Raw genomic sequence first — 18869 nt, 5'->3', positions numbered from 1 at the left:
ACACGGGCAGCAGTGGTCTGGTCAGTGGAGGACTAGTGGAAGGAGGGACCGCAGACAGGCTTCAAAGGCCTAAAATAACAAACAATAGGCTCATGGCAGTTTTACAGCGGTTACATGGATACACGGGCAGGCAGCTTGGTGGTGAGTGGAGGAGTATTTAAAGTAGGGACCGCAGACAGGCTATCAAAGGCCTAAAATAACAAACAATAGGCTCATGGCAGTTTTACAGCGGTTACATGGATACACGGGCAGGCAGCTTGGTGGTCAGTGGAGGAGTATTTAAAGTAGGGACCGCAGACAGGCTTCAAAGGCCTAACATAAGAAAATGGGCTGGCTGTAGGCACTTTATAATTGGTTCCAGGGGTACACGGGCAGCAGTGGTCTGGTCAGTGGAGGACTAGTGGAAGGAGGGACCGCAGACAGGCTTCAAAGGCCTAAAATAACAAACAATAGGCTCATGGCAGTTTTACAGCGGTTACATGGATACACAGGCAGGCACTCCAGGCAGCATTGTGGTCAGTGGAGGAGTATTGCAAGTAGGGGCCGCAGACAGGCTATCAAAGGCCTAAAATAACAAACAATAGGCTCATTGCAGTTTTACAGCGGTTACATGGATAGACGGGCAGGCAGCTTGGTGGTGAGTGGAGGAGTATTTAAAGTAGGGACCGCAGACAGGCTATCAAAGGCCTAACATAACAAACAATAGGCTCATGGCAGTTTTACAGCGGTTACATGGATACACGGGCAGGCAGCTTGGTGGTCAGTGGAGGAGTATTTAAAGTAGGGACCGCAGACAGGCTTCAAAGGCCTAACATAAGAAAATGGGCTGGCTGTAGGCACTTTATAATTGGTTCCAGGGGTACACGGGCAGCAGTGGTCTGGTCAGTGGAGGACTAGTGGAAGGAGGGACCGCAGACAGGCTTCAAAGGCCTAAAATAACAAACAATAGGCTCATGGCAGTTTTACAGCGGTTACATGGATACACAGGCAGGCACTCCAGGCAGCATTGTGGTCAGTGGAGGAGTATTGCAAGTAGGGGCCGCAGACAGGCTATCAAAGGCCTAAAATAACAAACAATAGGCTCATTGCAGTTTTACAGCGGTTACATGGATAGACGGGCAGGCAGCTTGGTGGTGAGTGGAGGAGTATTTAAAGTAGGGACCGCAGACAGGCTATCAAAGGCCTAACATAACAAACAATAGGCTCATGGCAGTTTTACAGCGGTTACATGGATACACGGGCAGGCAGCTTGGTGGTCAGTGGAGGAGTATTTAAAGTAGGGACCGCAGACAGGCTTCAAAGGCCTAACATAAGAAAATGGGCTGGCTGTAGGCACTTTATAATTGGTTCCAGGGGTACACGGGCAGCAGTGGTCTGGTCAGTGGAGGACTAGTGGAAGGAGGGACCGCAGACAGGCTTCAAATGCCTAAAATAACAAACAATAGGCTCATGGCAGTTTTACAGCGGTTACATGGATACACGGGCAGGCAGCTTGGTGGTGGTGAGTGGAGGAGTATTTAAAGTAGGGACCGCAGACAGGCTATCAAAGGCCTAAAATAACAAACAATAGGCTCATGGCAGCTTTACAGCGGTTACATGGATACACAGGCAGCTTGGTGGTGAGTGGAGGAGTAGTGCAAGGAGTGTCTGTCCCAGTACTCCCAAAATATAAATAGATGTTAATGTCTCGCAAAACAACCACAACAAAAAAAAAGGTGGCATACTTAGGTACAGGGGTGGGCTCATCTACTGAGTTTCTGACATAGTAATTTGGCAGTAACTATTTAATGGTGCCAATATAGGACACAGACACAGACTACTTTAAGTTGCATCATAGATGTCTACAAATTTGTATTGTCAGTGCCAGACATTGAATGATGTCAGCGAATAGACTAAAGATTGGTGGAGCTGTGCGACATAATTTTGGACGTGGTAGAGCACATTTTGAGCTGGGGTAGGGGGGAACTCTCTTGAGGCCGGCGGGACCGCGCCAGGGCCCCTCATGTTACAACGGTGTGTCTGACGTTGGGTGCGCACCACCACCGCCAGAGACACTACATTGTACTATGAGGGACCCAGTAGCAATGCCGTCAACCAAAAGCGAGCACACCCACCTCTTCAGACAAACAGCAGTCTCACGGGTGCTTGCGCCAAGTCGCGATACCACGGCCCCGTGTGGGGAGTTTTGCCATTTAGGGAGGTGTAAACATGTCGTATGCTGTACAATCAGCTGCAGCAAATTAGACATTAGAAAAGTAATTCACAGGCAAGAGCTTTTCATAGGAAAGCTAGGTGTCGGCCGGGCAAGGTGGGGCAAAAGATTTCGAAATCCAGTTGTGGTTCATTTTAATGAATGTTAGATCGTCAACATTTTGGGTAGCCAGACGAGTCCTTTTTTCGGTTAATATTGAACCTGCAGCACTGAATACTCTTTCTGATAGGACACTTGCTGCCGGGCAAGCAAGCTCCTGCAATGCATATTCTGCCAATTCTGGCCAGGTGTCTAATTTGGAGGCCCAGTAATCAAATGGGAATGACGGTTGAGGGAGAACATCGATAAGGGATGAAAAATAGTTAGTAACCATACTGGACAAATGTTGTCTCCTGTCACTTTCAATTGATGCAGCAGTACCTGTCCTGTCTGCGGTCATAGCAAAATCACTCCACAACCTGGTCAGAAAACCCCTCTGTCCAACGCCACTTCTGATGTGTGCACCCCTAACACTCCTAGTCTGCTGCCCCCTGGAGCTCGTGTGAGAACGATCACGTGCGCTGTGTGCTGGGAATGCCTGAAGCAAACGGTCAACAAGAGTTGATTGTTTGGTTGCTAATATTAGTTCCAAGTTCTCATGTGGCATAATATTTTGCAATTTGCCTTTATAGCGTGGATCAAGGAGGCAGGCCAACCAGTAATCGTCATCGTTCATCATTTTCGTAATGCGTGTGTCCCTTTTTAGGATACGTAAGGCATAATCCGCCATGTGGGCCAAAGTTCCAGTTGTCAAATCTCCGGTTGTGATTGGTTGAGGGGCAGTTGCAGGCAAATCTACGTCACTTGTGTCCCTCAAAAAACCAGAACCCGGCCGTGACATGCAACCAATTTCCTGTGCCCCCGGGAAAGGTTCGGCATTAAAAATATACTCATCCCCATCATCCTCCTCGTCCTCCACCTCCTCTTCGCCCGCTACCTCGTCCTGTACACTGCCCTGACCAGACAATGGCTGACTGTCATCAAGGCTTTCCTCTTCCTCTGGTGCAGACGCCTGCTCCTTTATGTGCGTCAAACTTTGCATCAGCAGACGCATTAGGGGGATAAGGGAAAGGGAGATGGCAGCCATGAAATTCCTTCCGTTATCACTCACTACCTTGCCTGCCTCAAGATCTACTGTGCCCAGCCACGACTGTGTTTCTTGTTGCAAGAACTCGGACAGAACTTCCGCGGTGTGTCTGTTGTCGCCCAAGCACTTCATAGCCAATACAGCCTGCTGACGCTTGGCAGTAGCTGGCCCATAATGGGACAACTGGTGTGCAACAGTGTCATCTGCCGATGGAGTGGTTGGCAGACTGCGTTCTGTGGAAGAGCTGTAGCTTCTGCAGGAGGACGAGGAGGAGGAGGAGGAGGGGGTGCGAACGCCTACAGCCAACTGTTTCCTAGACCGTGGGCTAGGCACAACTGTCCCTAAATTGATGTCGCCTGTGGACCCTGCATCCACCACATTCACCCAGTGTGCCGTGATGGACACATAACGTCCCTGGCCATGCCTACTGGTCCATGCATCTGTAGTCAGGTGCACCTTTGTACTCACAGATTGCCTGAGTGCATGGACGATGCGCTGTTTAACATGCTGGTGCAGGGCTGGGATGGCTTTTCTGGAAAAAAAGTGTCGACTGGGTAGCTCGTATCGTGGTTCAGCGTACTCCATCAGGGCTTTGAAAGCTTCGCTTTCAACTAACCGGTAGGGCATAATCTCTAACGAGATTAGTCTAGCTATGTGGGCGTTAAAACCCTGTGTACGCGGATGCGAGGATAAGTACTTCCTTTTTCTAACCAGAGTCTCATGTAGGGTGAGCTGGACTGGAGAGCTGGAGATCGTGGAACTTTCGGGTGTGCCGGTGTACATGGCAGACTGAGAGACGGTTGGAGACGGTATTGTTTCCGCCGGTGCCCTAGATGCAATATTTCCTCCTACAAAACTGGTGATTCCCTGACCCTGACTGCTTTTGGCTGGCAAAGAAACCTGCACAGATACTGCCGGTGGTGCGGAAAATGGTGGCCTTACAGTGACGGAAGGGATGTTGCGTTGCTGACTAGCTTCATTGGCCGAGGGTGCTACAACCTTGAGGGACGTTTGGTAGTTAGTCCAGGCTTGAAAATGCATGGTGGTTAAGTGTCTATGCATGCAACTAGTATTTAGACTTTTCAGATTCTGACCTCTGCTTAAGCTAGTTGAACATTTTTGACAGATGACTTTGCGCTGATCAGTTGGATGTTGTTTAAAAAAATGCCAGACTGCACTCTTCCTAGACTCGGATCCCTTTTCAGGGATTGCAAACTGAGCTTTAACCGGATGGCAACGCTGTGCTCCAACAGGTTTTGGCTTTGACACGCGTTTTGGGCCAGATACGGGCCCGGCAGATGGAACCTGTTGCGATGTTGGTGCCTGCTGCGGCCCCTCCTCCACCTCCGCTTCTGAACTACTGCCGCCTGCACCCTGTTCCCCCAATGGCTGCCAATCGGGGTCAATAACTGGGTCATCTATTACCTCCTCTTCGAGCTCGTGTGCAACTTCGTCTGTGTCACTGTGTCGGTCGGTGGTATAGCGTTCGTGGCGGGGCAACATAGTCTCATCAGGGTCTGATTGTGGATCTGTACCCTGAGAGGGCAATGTGGTGGTCTGAGTCAAAGGAGCAGCATAGTACTCTGGCTGTGGCTGTGCATCAGTGCACTCCATGTCAGAATATACTTGTAATGGGCATGGCCTGTTAAATGTTTCACTTTCTAAGCCAGGGACGGTATGTGTAAAGAGCTCCATGGAGTGACCCGTTGTGTCGCCTGCTGCATCCTTCTCTCTTGTTGTAGTTTTTGCTGAGGAGGACAAGGAAGCGACTTGTCCCTGACCGTGAACATCCACAAGCGACGCGCTGCTTTTACATTTACCAGTTTCGGAAGAGGAGGCAAAAGAGCTAGAGGCTGAGTCTGCAATGTAAGCCAAAACTTGCTGTTGCTGCTCCGCCTTTAAAAGCGGTTTTCCTACTCCCAGAAAAGAGAGCGTTCGAGGCCTTGTGTAGCCTGACGACGAAACTGGCTCCACAGCTCCAGACTTAGGTGGAATATTTTTATCCCCACGACCACCTGATGCTCCACTACCACTACCATCATTACCAGCTGACAATGAACGCCCACGACGACCTCTTGCACCAGACTTCCTCATTGTTTTAAAATCTTAACCAAAGTAACTTTATTTGTTGCTGTCAAACAACTTACACGGTGAGCTATAACTTCAGTATGATTTCAATATCCCTTAACAGGTTGGTGAGACCACAAGGAAAATCAGGCACAATGTTACACACTCTGTTTTCTGTGGCACAAAATCACAGAGATGACACACACGCAGGACTGTCACTCAAGCACTAATGTCAATATTAATCTCCCACCTAATTTATGTATTTTTTTTTTTCAGGGAGACTTTAGAAACCAAATAATAAGAAAAAAAAATAAATAAATAAATAGGCTTTCTATAGCCCACTGAATGAGAGATAGCACACACAGCAGTGGCACACAAGCCCTGACTGAGGCCAATATTTTTCTCCCACTGATTGATGTAGTGTTTTTGTGTTGAGGTAGATTTTAGAACACAAATCAAGGAAAAAAAAAAAAAAAGCTTTCTATGGCCCACTGAATGAGAGAGGTGGCACACCCAGGAGTCAAGACTGGCACACAAGCTGAAAGGGCAATATTACTCTCCCACTGTTTTTTGTATGTTTTTTTTTTTTTTTCAGGGAGACTTTAGAAACCAAATAATATTAAAAAAACCAAAAAAAAAATAGCCTTTCTATGGCCCACTGAATGAGAGAGAGAGGTGGCACACCCAGGAGTCAAGACTGGCACACAAGCTGAAAGGGCAATATTACTCTCCCACTGTTTTTTTATGTATTTTTTGATTTTTAAGGGAGACTTTAGAAACCCAATAATATTTAAAAAAATAAATAAATAGGCTTTCTATGGCCCACTGAATGAGAGGGAGAGAGGTGGCACACCCAGGAGTCAAGACTGGCACACAAGCTGAAAGGGCAATATTACTCTCCCACTGTTTTTTTAGGTTTTTTTTTTTTTTTCAGGGAGACTTTAGAAACCAAATAATATTAAAAAAAAAAAAAAAAATAGGCTTGCTATAGCCCACTGAATGAGAGATAGCACACACAGCAGTGGCACACAAGCCCTGACTGAGGCCAATATTTTTCTCCCACTGATTGATGTAGTGTTTTTGTGTTGAGGTAGAATTTAGAACACAAATCACGGAAAAAATAAATAGGCTTTCTATGGCCCACTGAATGAAAGGGAGAGAGGTGGCACACCCAGGAGTCAAGACTGGCACACAAGCTGAAAGGGCAATATTACTCTCCCACTGTTTTTTGTATGTTTTTTTTTTTTTTTCAGGGAGACTTTAGAAACCAAATAATATTAAAAAAACCAAAAAAAAAATAGCCTTTCTATGGCCCACTGAATGAGAGAGAGAGGTGGCACACCCAGGAGTCAAGACTGGCACACAAGCTGAAAGGGCAATATTACTCTCCCACTGTTTTTTTATGTATTTTTTGTTTTTTAAGGGAGACTTTAGAAACCCAATAATATTTAAAAAAATAAATAAATAGGCTTTCTATGGCCCACTGAATGAAAGGGAGAGAGGTGGCACACCCAGGAGTCAAGACTGGCACACAAGCTGAAAAGGCAATATTACTCTCCCACTGTTTTTTGTATGTTTTTTTTTTTTTTTCAGGGAGACTTTAGAAACCAAATAATATTAAAAAAACCAAAAAAAAAATAGCCTTTCTATGGCCCACTGAATGAGAGAGAGAGGTGGCACACCCAGGAGTCAAGACTGGCACACAAGCTGAAAGGGCAATATTACTCTCCCACTGTTTTTTTATGTATTTTTTGTTTTTTAAGGGAGACTTTAGAAACCCAATAATATTTAAAAAAAAAAATAAATAGGCTTTCTATGGCCCACTGAATGAAAGGGAGAGAGGTGGCACACCCAGGAGTCAAGACTGGCACACAAGCTGAAAGGGCAATATTACTCTCCCACTGTTTTTTGTATGTTTTTTTTTTTTTTCAGGGAGACTTTAGAAACCAAATAATATTAAAAAAACCAAAAAAAAAATAGCCTTTCTATGGCCCACTGAATGAGAGAGAGAGGTGGCACACCCAGGAGTCAAGACTGGCACACAAGCTGAAAGGGCAATATTACTCTCCCACTGTTTTTTTATGTATTTTTTGTTTTTTAAGGGAGACTTTAGAAACCCAATAATATTTAAAAAAAAAAATAAATAGGCTTTCTATGGCCCACTGAATGAAAGGGAGAGAGGTGGCACACCCAGGAGTCAAGACTGGCACACAAGCTGAAAGGGCAATATTACTCTCCCACTGTTTTTTGTATGTTTTTTTTTTTTTTTTCAGGGAGACTTTAGAAACCAAATAATATTAAAAAAAACAAAAAAAAAATAGCCTTTCTATGGCCCACTGAATGAGAGAGAGAGCTGGCACACCCAGGAGTCAAGACTGGCACACAAGCTGAAAGGGCAATATTACTCTCCCACTGTTTTTTTATGTATTTTTTGTTTTTTAAGGGAGACTTTAGAAACCCAATAATATTTAAAAAAATAAATAAATAGGCTTTCTATGGCCCACTGAATGAAAGGGAGAGAGGTGGCACACCCAGGAGTCAAGACTGGCACACAAGCTGAAAGGGCAATATTACTCTCCCACTGTTTTTTGTATGTTTTTTTTTTTTTTTCAGGGAGACTTTAGAAACCAAATAATATTAAAAAAAACAAAAAAAAAATAGCCTTTCTATGGCCCACTGAATGAGAGAGAGAGGTGGCACACCCAGGAGTCAAGACTGGCACACAAGCTGAAAGGGCAATATTACTCTCCCACTGTTTTTTTATGTATTTTTTGTTTTTTAAGGGAGACTTTAGAAACCCAATAATATTTAAAAAAATAAATAAATAGGCTTTCTATGGCCCACTGAATGAAAGGGAGAGAGGTGGCACACCCAGGAGTCAAGACTGGCACACAAGCTGAAAGGGCAATATTACTCTCCCACTGTTTTTTGTATGTTTTTTTTTTTTTTTCAGGGAGACTTTAGAAACCAAATAATATTAAAAAAACAAAAAAAAAAATAGCCTTTCTATGGCCCACTGAATGAGAGAGAGAGGTGGCACACCCAGGAGTCAAGACTGGCACACAAGCTGAAAGGGCAATATTACTCTCCCACTGTTTTTTTATGTATTTTTTGTTTTTTAAGGGAGACTTTAGAAACCCAATAATATTTAAAAAAAAAAATAAATAGGCTTTCTATGGCCCACTGAATGAAAGGGAGAGAGGTGGCACACCCAGGAGTCAAGACTGGCACACAAGCTGAAAGGGCAATATTACTCTCCCACTGTTTTTTGTATGTTTTTTTTTTTTTTTCAGGGAGACTTTAGAAACCAAATAATATTAAAAAAACAAAAAAAAAATAGCCTTTCTATGGCCCACTGAATGAGAGAGAGAGGTGGCACACCCAGGAGTCAAGACTGGCACACAAGCTGAAAGGGCAATATTACTCTCCCACTGTTTTTTTATGTATTTTTTGTTTTTTAAGGGAGACTTTAGAAACCCAATAATATTTAAAAAAAAAAATAAATAGGCTTTCTATGGCCCACTGAATGAGAGGGAGAGAGGTGGCACACCCAGGAGTCAAGACTGGCACACAAGCTGAAAGGGCAATATTACTCTCCCACTGTTTTTTTATGTATTTTTTGTTTTTTAAGGGAGACTTTAGAAACCCAATAATATTTTAAAAAAAAAATAAATAGGCTTTCTATGGCCCACTGAATGAGAGGGAGAGAGGTGGCACACCCAGGAGTCAAGACTGGCACACAAGCTGAAAGGGCAATATTACTCTCCCACTGTTTTTTTATGTATTTTTTGTTTTTTAAGGGAGACTTTAGAAACCCAATAATATTTAAAAAAAAAAAATAAATAGGCTTTCTATGGCCCACTGAATGAGAGGGAGAGAGGTGGCACACCCAGGAGTCAAGACTGGCACACAAGCTGAAAGGGCAATATTACTCTCCCACTGTTTTTTTATGTTTGTTTTTTTTTTCAGGGAGACTTTAGAAACCAAATAATATTAAAAAAAAAAAAAAAAAAATAGGCTTGCTATAGCCCACTGAATGAGAGATAGCACACACAGCAGTGGCACACAAGCCCTGACTGAGGCCAATATTTTTCTCCCACTGATTGATGTAGTGTTTTTGTGTTGAGGTAGATTTTAGAACACAAATCACGGAAAAAATAAATAGGCTTTCTATGGCCCACTCAGTGAGAGATGGCACACACAGGGATGGCACTGTAGCAGAAATGCCAATCTTAATCTCCCACAAAAAAAAACAAAAAAAAAAAAAAAACTGTCCTACAATTACTATCTCCCTGCAGTAATGTAAGCCAGGTATGGCAGGCAGCAATAGGAGTGGACTGATGCACAAATTAAATAAAAAGTGTGGACAAACAAAAAAGATAGCTGTGCAGAAAGGAAGGAACAAGAGGATATGTGCTTTGAAAAAAGCAGTTGGTTTCCACAGTGGCGTACACACAGCAATACAGCTATCACGGAGCCTTCTAGGGCAGCCCAATGAGCTACAGCGCTGAGGAAAAAAAAAAAAAAATAGCTTCCACAGTCCCTGCACACCGAAGGTGGTGTTGGACAGTGGAAATCGCTGCAGCACAAGCGGTTTGGTGGTTAGTGGACCCTGCCTAACGCTCTCCCTGCTTCTGACGAAGCGGCAGCAACCTGTCCCTAAGCTCAGATCAGCAGCAGTAAGATGGCGGTCGGCGGGAACGCCCCTTTATAGCCCCTGTGACGCCGCAGACAGCAAGCCAATCACTGCAATGCCCTTCTCTAAGATGGTGGGGACCAGGATCTATGTCATCACGCTGCCCACACTCTGCGTTCACCTTCATTGGCTGAGAAATGGCGCTTTTCGCGTCATTGAAACGCGACTTTGGCGCGAAAGTCGCGTACCGCATGGCCGACAAGCACAGGGGTCGGATCGGGTTTCATGAGACGCCGACTTAGCCAAAAGTCGGCGACTTTTGAAAATGATCGACCCGTTTCGCTCAACCCTAGTCAAAGATCATTGAACAGTGGAAACATTTTCATTTGTAGATTGGTTAAACAATATAAACCTAAAACTGGAAAAGTTCTATATCACTATAATTACGAGAAATGAGTGATTTTGTAGTTCTAGCCCCTATATTATATAATTATTCAGCAGATCGCCTTGGACCTATTTACATTAAAATAGCGACTGTTGTTTCAACAAGTCTTGCATAAAGCATTAGTACAAGTGAAACATCGGAATATATCTTACCAGATAATTTGCTTTCTTTCTCCGCTTCTTTCTCTACTTATTAACCATTTCTGCACTCTTTCCCCTGAAAATTAAGGGTAGAGCCTTTTAGAGGGGAAAACTTATGAAACATACATAATATAAGTCATATAATGGACACAAGTGGTGTTATTTCTCATATGCATACATGACAAATTATATGTAAATGTTCAGTGAAATAACAGATACTCTTTTATAGAATTTTAGATATACAGAAATTTCACCCATTAACATTAATTCGTTTACCATTCACAACCATCTGGATTATTATAGGTGTCAACCATCAACTAAACGCTTCACTTGTATACATAATTTACATATATAAGAACTATCAAGGCATTGCAGAGTGGGTGTATTTGAAAACGCCTACTCATATTCTCTGGAGGCAGATTCTCAGGGAGATCTATGTCAGCTCCATAGATTGTAATAGCTCATTTACGTAAAAAAGTGGATGTCTCTGGAGTAAGATATCAGATCGCAGATCCGGTATCATTTTATTCATCTTTCTATGACCTGTGTGCTTAGATAGACGGCTTAGGAGAGTTGATCCCACTGACAGATTCCCTTTAATAACATACAGAAAGCATACGGTACATACTATATGATGGATGTTTTTTCTTCATTTTTTTCCTTGAACCAATTAATTTTTAGCTTTTGTGCTTTATCAAATATAATACATGCATAATACAGTTAATACAAGAAAATATAGCGGTGTATTCCTTTAGAAATAAAGAATATTTTAAATTAATATAATGTACAAGGGGGTGCAAATGTGATCTATAGCCTTCAGGCAATGGACGTTTTCAGTTTTGCAAACCATAGGCATCTGTCTCTTTGTAAGAATTCAGAGTAGCTGGAAATTGGTTTTTGAAAACTGAATCTCTAGATATTTATGCTAAAGGGAAGCATATTGTAAAAAAGAGAGAAAAAAAGGAAACACTGCCTGTTTTTAGTCTCTGACAGTAACAAGAAAGCAGTTTATACAATCATTCTTCTTCCATACAGTGTCATGTTACCGGCAGCATATTTCATGTTGTTGATGTTGGTTGCTGGTCTGCTGATAAAGATTTTTAAGGTATATTGAGACAAGCCAACAGTCTGCAAATAAGCGTTTGTAGAAATGCTCATTCCCCATTATTGGCCCTTGTGAACATGCTGGTGATCACCTGTTGAGTGGGCAAAAGGCTCAGTAGTCAGTGTGTAAGTAATGGTGCTATATGAGTGAGTAAAATATATAAATATGTATCAGAAGTTGAAAGTCAGACATTTTCATTTGATTTCTGTAACACCTGTGCCGATTCGTGCCTCCTTTGCTTGCGCCTTGGCCACTGGGCAGTGTTGCGCCTTTCTTGCTTGCGACGCATGACAGCTCCAGTCCTATGTTTTCCATGGGACTTTTGGTGCTGCTTTATAAGGGAACTATGTGGTTAATTTAAGTCTCGGTTTTATCACTCCTTCCAGAGGGCCCTGGGGCAGTGTGTTTTCTGACTGTCCTCTTGTTTTACGATTCTCTTCATGAAGTGACCTCTTGGCTTTGACCCTGGTTGGCGACTCATCCTGCCTCTGGTTTGCTCCTCCGGTAAGCAGCCCTTCCATGGAAGCAATCCAGGGGACCCCATTGTAAGACCAGATCCCTGCACAGGGATTAAATTTAGAAATTGATGCAGCAACACATCTCAAAAAAGATTGGACAGGGCCACGTCTACCATTGTGTATCATGATCATCTCTTCTTTCTATATCAGTCTGTAAATGTCTGGAAATTGAGGAGACCAATTGCTGGAGTTTTGGGAGAGGAGTGTTGTCCCCTTCTTGACTAGGTCTTCTTTGCCAGATTTTTCATTTCTATTGGGGAAATGTCTCGACTTCAGGCAGCCAGATCATCACTCGAACTCTACTTCTGGGAAGCCATGCTTTTGTGATGGATACTGTATGTGGTTTAGCTTTCTCTTTGTGAAATATTCAAAACCTTCATGAAATTGCAATTGTTCACAGAGTGGTTACCCTCTGACCATCTTTGCGTCTGAGAGACTCTGCCTTTCTAACATGATCGTGCAGCGCCCCAGAGTCCTGGTCGTTGCAGTACTGTCGCTCCGCCACTAAGGGGAGTGATGGTACGTCTGATGGCACTAAAGGAGTTCACCTGACCAGGTATCACAGTCACACATTACACTTCCCACTCTGACCACCAGGGTGAGCAAAGGGTTCTATGTATTAGGCCACTCCTCACACTCTGGTAAAACTGGGGGCTGGATAGGAAGTTAGGGAGAAGCTGACTGGGTTTTGCCCAGGCAACACCTAGAGAGAGAAGAGGTTGCTTGGGAAGATTCAGGGGGGTCCCTGTCAGGGGTGGGATCCTGACAGAGGCCTAGCGAAAAGGACAGATCGTTACAGAGCCGCGCCTGCACTTCATTGCGGCGGTATCTCAAGAAAGGATAAGAAGCGAGGTTTATTGTGGAGAAGTGAGAAATGAGATCACAGCACAAAGGCGAAAGAACCAGTAGGAGTCGTGCCCCGAGATCGGCAACATTCTACTGAGGCGCGTAGCCGGTGGCCGGAACGCCGAGGAAGTATTGGGCTCCATGCATTACTTCAAACCAACGGCAGGGCAGCTAATTATAGGTTGGCTATATCACCTAAATCACCTAATGAAGACAACGGAGGCAATTGTGGGAGAGGGGCGTCTCTAGGGTCCCTATAAAATAACTGCAGGCCTACCCCGTCATACGGGTGCGTCCTATCCATATGATCTGGGGGATGGAGAGAAAGAACAGAAACATACACGACAGTTGTGAGGACTATCCCGTGGTGCTCAGCAGGGAAGTACTACAACACCCAGGCGCTAGTAGGTAGGCACTGATTTCCACCTGCAAAGGGAACTTTGGATGTGCCTTCGGACCGGCCGGTCTCAGCCAGCCCAGTTAACAGTGCTCTGGATTGCGGATGCTGAAGCCTTCAGTAAAGAGGTAAAGAGACTGCAACCCTGTGTCCTCGTTATTTACTGTGACCTACACCACCACCTACACCTTTTATTGGGCGCCCCTTAGCAGGACCACGGACCGGGTCAGGCCACCGTGACATCCTCAGAACCGAGAGACCCGGTACCGAGTACCCCGCCGTCCTGTGTCTGGGGGCCGCTCCAACTTGGCGTCACGAACAGGATCTACTTAAGCCTGAGGAATCAGGTCATGTGTGCCTTGGAACTGTGATTGAATTGTGCTTGAACCGTGATCTATTGCAAAGACTGTGTATTGCTATTTGCCGCCAAAAATTCCCGCCAAAATTCCCGCCATTACAGCGCTACGAGGAGCGCAGAAGAAGAAGAAGGGCGTGCCATGGGAGGAGACTATCAAAGCGGCGCCAAAAGTGGCGACCGCCCCCTCCGACTACTGCTGCAAGATGACGACCTGCCTCGAAGCAGAGGAGAACCGCCCCTTGATTTGCAACGGCGGGAACCAAGACAAGAAGGAGCCCCACCCTGGGAAGATGGCAGAACCATGTGTGTGTGCAGCTGCCGACTGCGGAACAGCGAGGGTGACCAGCGATTTCCTGAACGACGACGAAGTGATCCTGGACTATCCCCAACGACCGGAGGCGGATCCGAACCCACCGCAGCTGGAGGATCCAGACCTCTTGGAGCCACAGGCGGAGGAGCCGAGTCAACCTATCCCGGACACGGAGCCAGCCGATGTGAAGCAATGGAAGTCGGAGTCGTGCCGGAGGGACGCCTTGGAAGAACCGCGATCCGAGCCGCTGCTGACTCCAGTGTCCTCGTCAGTGGAACAGATCGGCATCGATGGAACCACATCAGACGCAGGTATGGGAAGCGCCCCTGCCCCACCGATCGATCCTGCTCCTGCGACCGCTCCCCGTCCCAACAGTGACCAGTTCCTCTCCGCTGAGCTGGTAGTGGTAACCCCCGACACTATGGAGAAGCTGGTGCCTCCGTTACCGACAACTATGGGGGAACCGCTAGATGTGAGCTCAGAGGGGGTGATCTTCCAATGGGATACCCCGAGGATTGGGCCAGACGGGGCCAGGCAGGAGGGACTCAGCATTGCTGTGCTCACCTGGGAACAATATAAACAATGCTTAATTCTACACTGGAAAAACCGAAAAGAGACAGAACAAAGTGACCCACCGAAAGTACAAAACCCAAAGACTGCACGCGGTAAGAAAGACTTGGTAAAATGGGGGACTGTACTAGCCTTTCACCCGAAACGGGGTTAGGGCTCTATACAAGAACCGGGACTGCCGACTGAAATCTTCTTTACCAGCTACAATGTGAAGACCCCATTCCGCAACAGATGTGACAATCCACTACTATGTAAGGGGGACCAGGTGACCTACACTCGCCATCGGAGTGCGCAAAAGTGGTGCGCTCGGAACGTCCAGCGATGCGAGCCTGCAGTGGCGCCACCTGCTGCTCTGACTACGACTAACTCTGACCTGACGAATCCTACCACTATCACCACTGTGTGCGTAATTGCTGCTACTGAACTTGCAACCAAAGCTGACATTCGAATCCAGACACCGGGTGACCTGGTCGCACCTGAGAGACGAACCACTGATACTGACACCGCATCAGCCGAGAACAGGGAACCGGAGCTTCCCCGGTCAGGAAGTGTTCGCTGCCGGCTGGTGTCTTGCAACCTACTATGAGGATAAACCTTGGAACAACGAAACTGTAAATAGTTAACTGTGTGTGTTTTCCTTGCTGCCTTAAACCCGACCAGGGTTAGTTCTTAAAGGGATCCCTTTGTTTACCCGGGATCCCTAATGCTTTATGTTTGTTTTGCATCACTGTTTTAAAAGACTTCCGAATCATGGACGGTGAATGGTTCACAAACTGTGTTGTATATAGTTGCACCTTCTTAATGGTGCCCTCTACTGGTTTCACAAAGGAAGGAGCTTTTTGAAGAGACTGTTCCTGGATACAGCGCAGAAGGTCTTGTTAATTACAGACTTGCAGCTTGAGAGTTGCACTACCTCTTGAAATGCCCCTCTTAAATGGAATGTTCACTGTTGCAATTAGTCAAGATATAATGTTGCTTTAAGAAAGTTAGATAGTAATGATGTTTTACATAGTAGTATGTAGCTAGAAAAATAATGATAAGGAATAGAACTGTTGATAATGAATAAAATTAAAGTTAAAGTGATTATCGGAACTAATGATAGAGAGCCAAGGAAAGATGCAGTAGGCCCGTGGGGGTAGACCAGAGAGTCCTGCATAGGAGAAAGAGAGCTCAGGAAAATGTTGATTTGCACTTAGTAGATAGAATGCCCGGCTGGGTAATAATGGTTATTTATAGTCAGTTATTTAAATAAATGTTATTTTAAATCTTAAGCACTATGTAAATATGTTTTGTTTGTAACGTTCAAGTGTTCTCACCTCCCATAAAGGGAAGCATTGTTAAATTTACTTGTTTATTGCATTTCAAAATTTTGTATGTCTTTTGCTAACATGTATTGTTGTTCTTCTTTCCCAGTCCAGGAGTACTGGATTTAACCGGGGGGGAGTGCAGCGCCCCAGAGTCCAATCATGTTAGTTACTTGAAAATTGAGCCTCCTGCTACTTTCTTAATAGTACCACTACTTTTTCAGCCTTTTGTTAATTTTGTCCCACTTTTATTTTAGGTGTGTTGCTTCCCTGTCCCTGCTGAAGAAAAGCAGGCCCAAACCATGATGCTGCCACCACCATGTTTGACAGTGGGGATGATGTGTTCAGGTGATGAGCTGTGTTGTCTTTATGCCAAGCATATAGTTTGGCATTGTTGCCAAAAAGTTCAATTTTTGTTTCATCTGACCAGAGCACCTTCTTCCACATATTTAGTGTGTCTCCCAAGTGGCTTGTTGCAAACTTTAAACAACACTTTTTATGGATATCTTTGAGAAATGGCTTTCTTCTTGCCACTCTTCCATAAAGGCCAGTTTTGTGCAGTGTACGACTGATTGTTGTGCTATGGACAGACTGTCCCACCTCACCTGTAGATCTCTGTATCTTCTGGAGTGAGTTTGCTGCACTGAAAGTAAAGGGGCCGAATAATATTGCACGCCCCACTTTTCAGTTTTTGAATTTCCACAAAAATTTAAAATAGCCAATACATTTTGTTCAACTTTACAATTGTGTTCCACTTGTTGATTCTTCACCAAAAATTTACATTTGGTATCTTTATGTTAGATGCATGATATGTGGGAAAAGGTTGAAAAGTTCCAGGGGGCCGAATGCTTTCGCAAAGCACTGTAGACAGGCAAGTGGGCAAGGCTGGTAGACTGTCTGATGGGCACAGCTGACAGACTGGCAGATATAACGAAATGCGAGCACTGGGACCTGAGAACTAGCAAGCGTGTTTTAAAAACAGACTAGCAATGTTGTACAGGCACCTCTCATCAGGTAGAGGTGACTTAAGTAATAAATGTTTCCCATTGGCTAGGGACATTTTAGGAGGGTGTGCGCTGTCCCATTAAGAAGGCAGGACAGCCTTACGCAACCTAAGCACAGCAACCGGGGATTTGTGAACCATGCGCAGACCCTGGGCAGCAGCAGAAGGAGAGGGGAGTGCAGGGCTGCGACAATGAACGAGTCGGCATCCCTGCCGGAGGAGAGAGGCAGCGTGCAGGAATGCTGACGCTAGACTCTCCACTCTATAAACCTCAGCCTTACTCATTTCTCATATCTTAAACTACTAAAAGAGATTTGTTAATTGTAAGCCCTTTTTCCTGCTGCCTTTCCATGTGAGAGAAGAGGAGTGGGGTGAATGCCCCCTCACTAGGGGCCTAGAGATTTTGGTATTTTCTATGGCAATAAATTGTATCTTTTACACACACCCCGCACAATACACAAGTAAAAGCACCACTTACACACACATTCCCACTGGTTAGAAGTATGAAAAAAAAAAATGGCCCATTCACCAAGAAGATATTATTCAGCAGAGGAAGCACACACTTTCAGGCAGTGAAGAAGATCCCACATTCCTCTTTTTTTCTTCCTCCTCCTCTCCTAATCTAGTGAGTTGTGACCCCTAGCAAGGCGCCCTAGGACCGAGGTGACCCCTTCAGCATTTGATCCCATATGGACTGCACAACCCAAAAATGATCAGCCTGTTATTCTGGATTTCATGGGCAGCTCCGGAATCCAATTTTACACTACAGGCCTCCCTGAAATTGACTTTTTCAAATTATTTTTCATCGAGGAAATAATAAAACTTATGGTGGCTCAGACAAATTTGTATGCCCATCTATTTTTCACCCAAAATCCCACATCATCATACTACAGATATGACGACAATTTGGGGCATTGTGCTGCATAAGGGCATTGTAAAAAAAACTGAGTTTCGGCAACAGTGGAGTACTGATATACTATACAGCACACCTGTATTCGTATGGCCATGACAAGAACACAATTTGAAGAAATCCCAACATTTTTGCATTATAGTGATAATGCACAGTGTCTTCCTAGAAATGATCACAACTTTGATTGTCTATATAAAATTCGTCCAGTAGTTGACCACTTCAGCAGAAAATTTGCTGAGGCGTACAACTCCCAAAGGGACATCTGTATTTGGTTAACAAAGAAAGGGACACCTGGTTGACACCCCCTGAATGCCCCTTAGTCCTTGGGGTGAGTGGAAAAATTGTATGGGAATTGATGCACCCACTGGTGGATAAAGGTTATCACCTCTATATAGATAAAGAGTGGTATACTAGAGTAAAAGTTAAGACCCTCTCTGCCAGAGGTACAGTTGCAGATGGCACCGTGCAAAAAAATTAGAGAGGTCGCCCTAAGCCACTAATTGGGCAACTACTGAGAAAGGCTGACAGACAGCAGAGCCTAATACAGCGAAAACATGCTGGTGGTCAAGTATAAGGACAAGAGGGATGTCCTTATTTACACCATGACAACAGCTCCCTTGTCACAGTCCGAGGTACCATAACAGACGTCCCAAAGCCAGATTGTATCCTGGATTATAATAAATTTATGGGGGGTGTAGTTCTCTCAGATCAAACCATACAAAAGTATAGTTGGCCGTGTACATTGTACAGATGACACTGTACAATGCTTTTGTGCTGTTTCAATCTACAGGCAATACAGGAACCTTCCTTCAGTTTCAGGAGGCAGTCATCAAGACCCTAATGCAGGGGTCGGGAACCTATGGCTCGCGAGCCAGATATGGCTCTTTAGATGGCCGTATCTGGCTCGCAGACAGGGCTCCTA

General features: G+C 44.8%; 1 long non-coding RNA gene across 1 annotated transcript in view; it reads right to left on the bottom strand.

Annotated features, from left to right (window-relative positions):
* Positions 1–18869, bottom strand: part of LOC143818545 (uncharacterized) — a 112370-nt gene that overhangs the window by 65542 nt on the left and 27959 nt on the right. The window contains exon 3 of the long non-coding RNA XR_013224598.1: positions 10639–10702. This is a non-coding gene — a long non-coding RNA (uncharacterized LOC143818545). The remainder of the gene's footprint in view (positions 1–10638; positions 10703–18869) is intronic.

Source organism: Ranitomeya variabilis, chromosome 3 (assembly GCF_051348905.1).
Source record: "Ranitomeya variabilis isolate aRanVar5 chromosome 3, aRanVar5.hap1, whole genome shotgun sequence".
Taxonomy (NCBI): Eukaryota; Metazoa; Chordata; class Amphibia; order Anura; family Dendrobatidae; genus Ranitomeya; species Ranitomeya variabilis.
The sequence above is the reverse complement of the archived record's forward strand: the minus strand, read 5'-3'. Positions and strand labels throughout refer to the sequence as shown.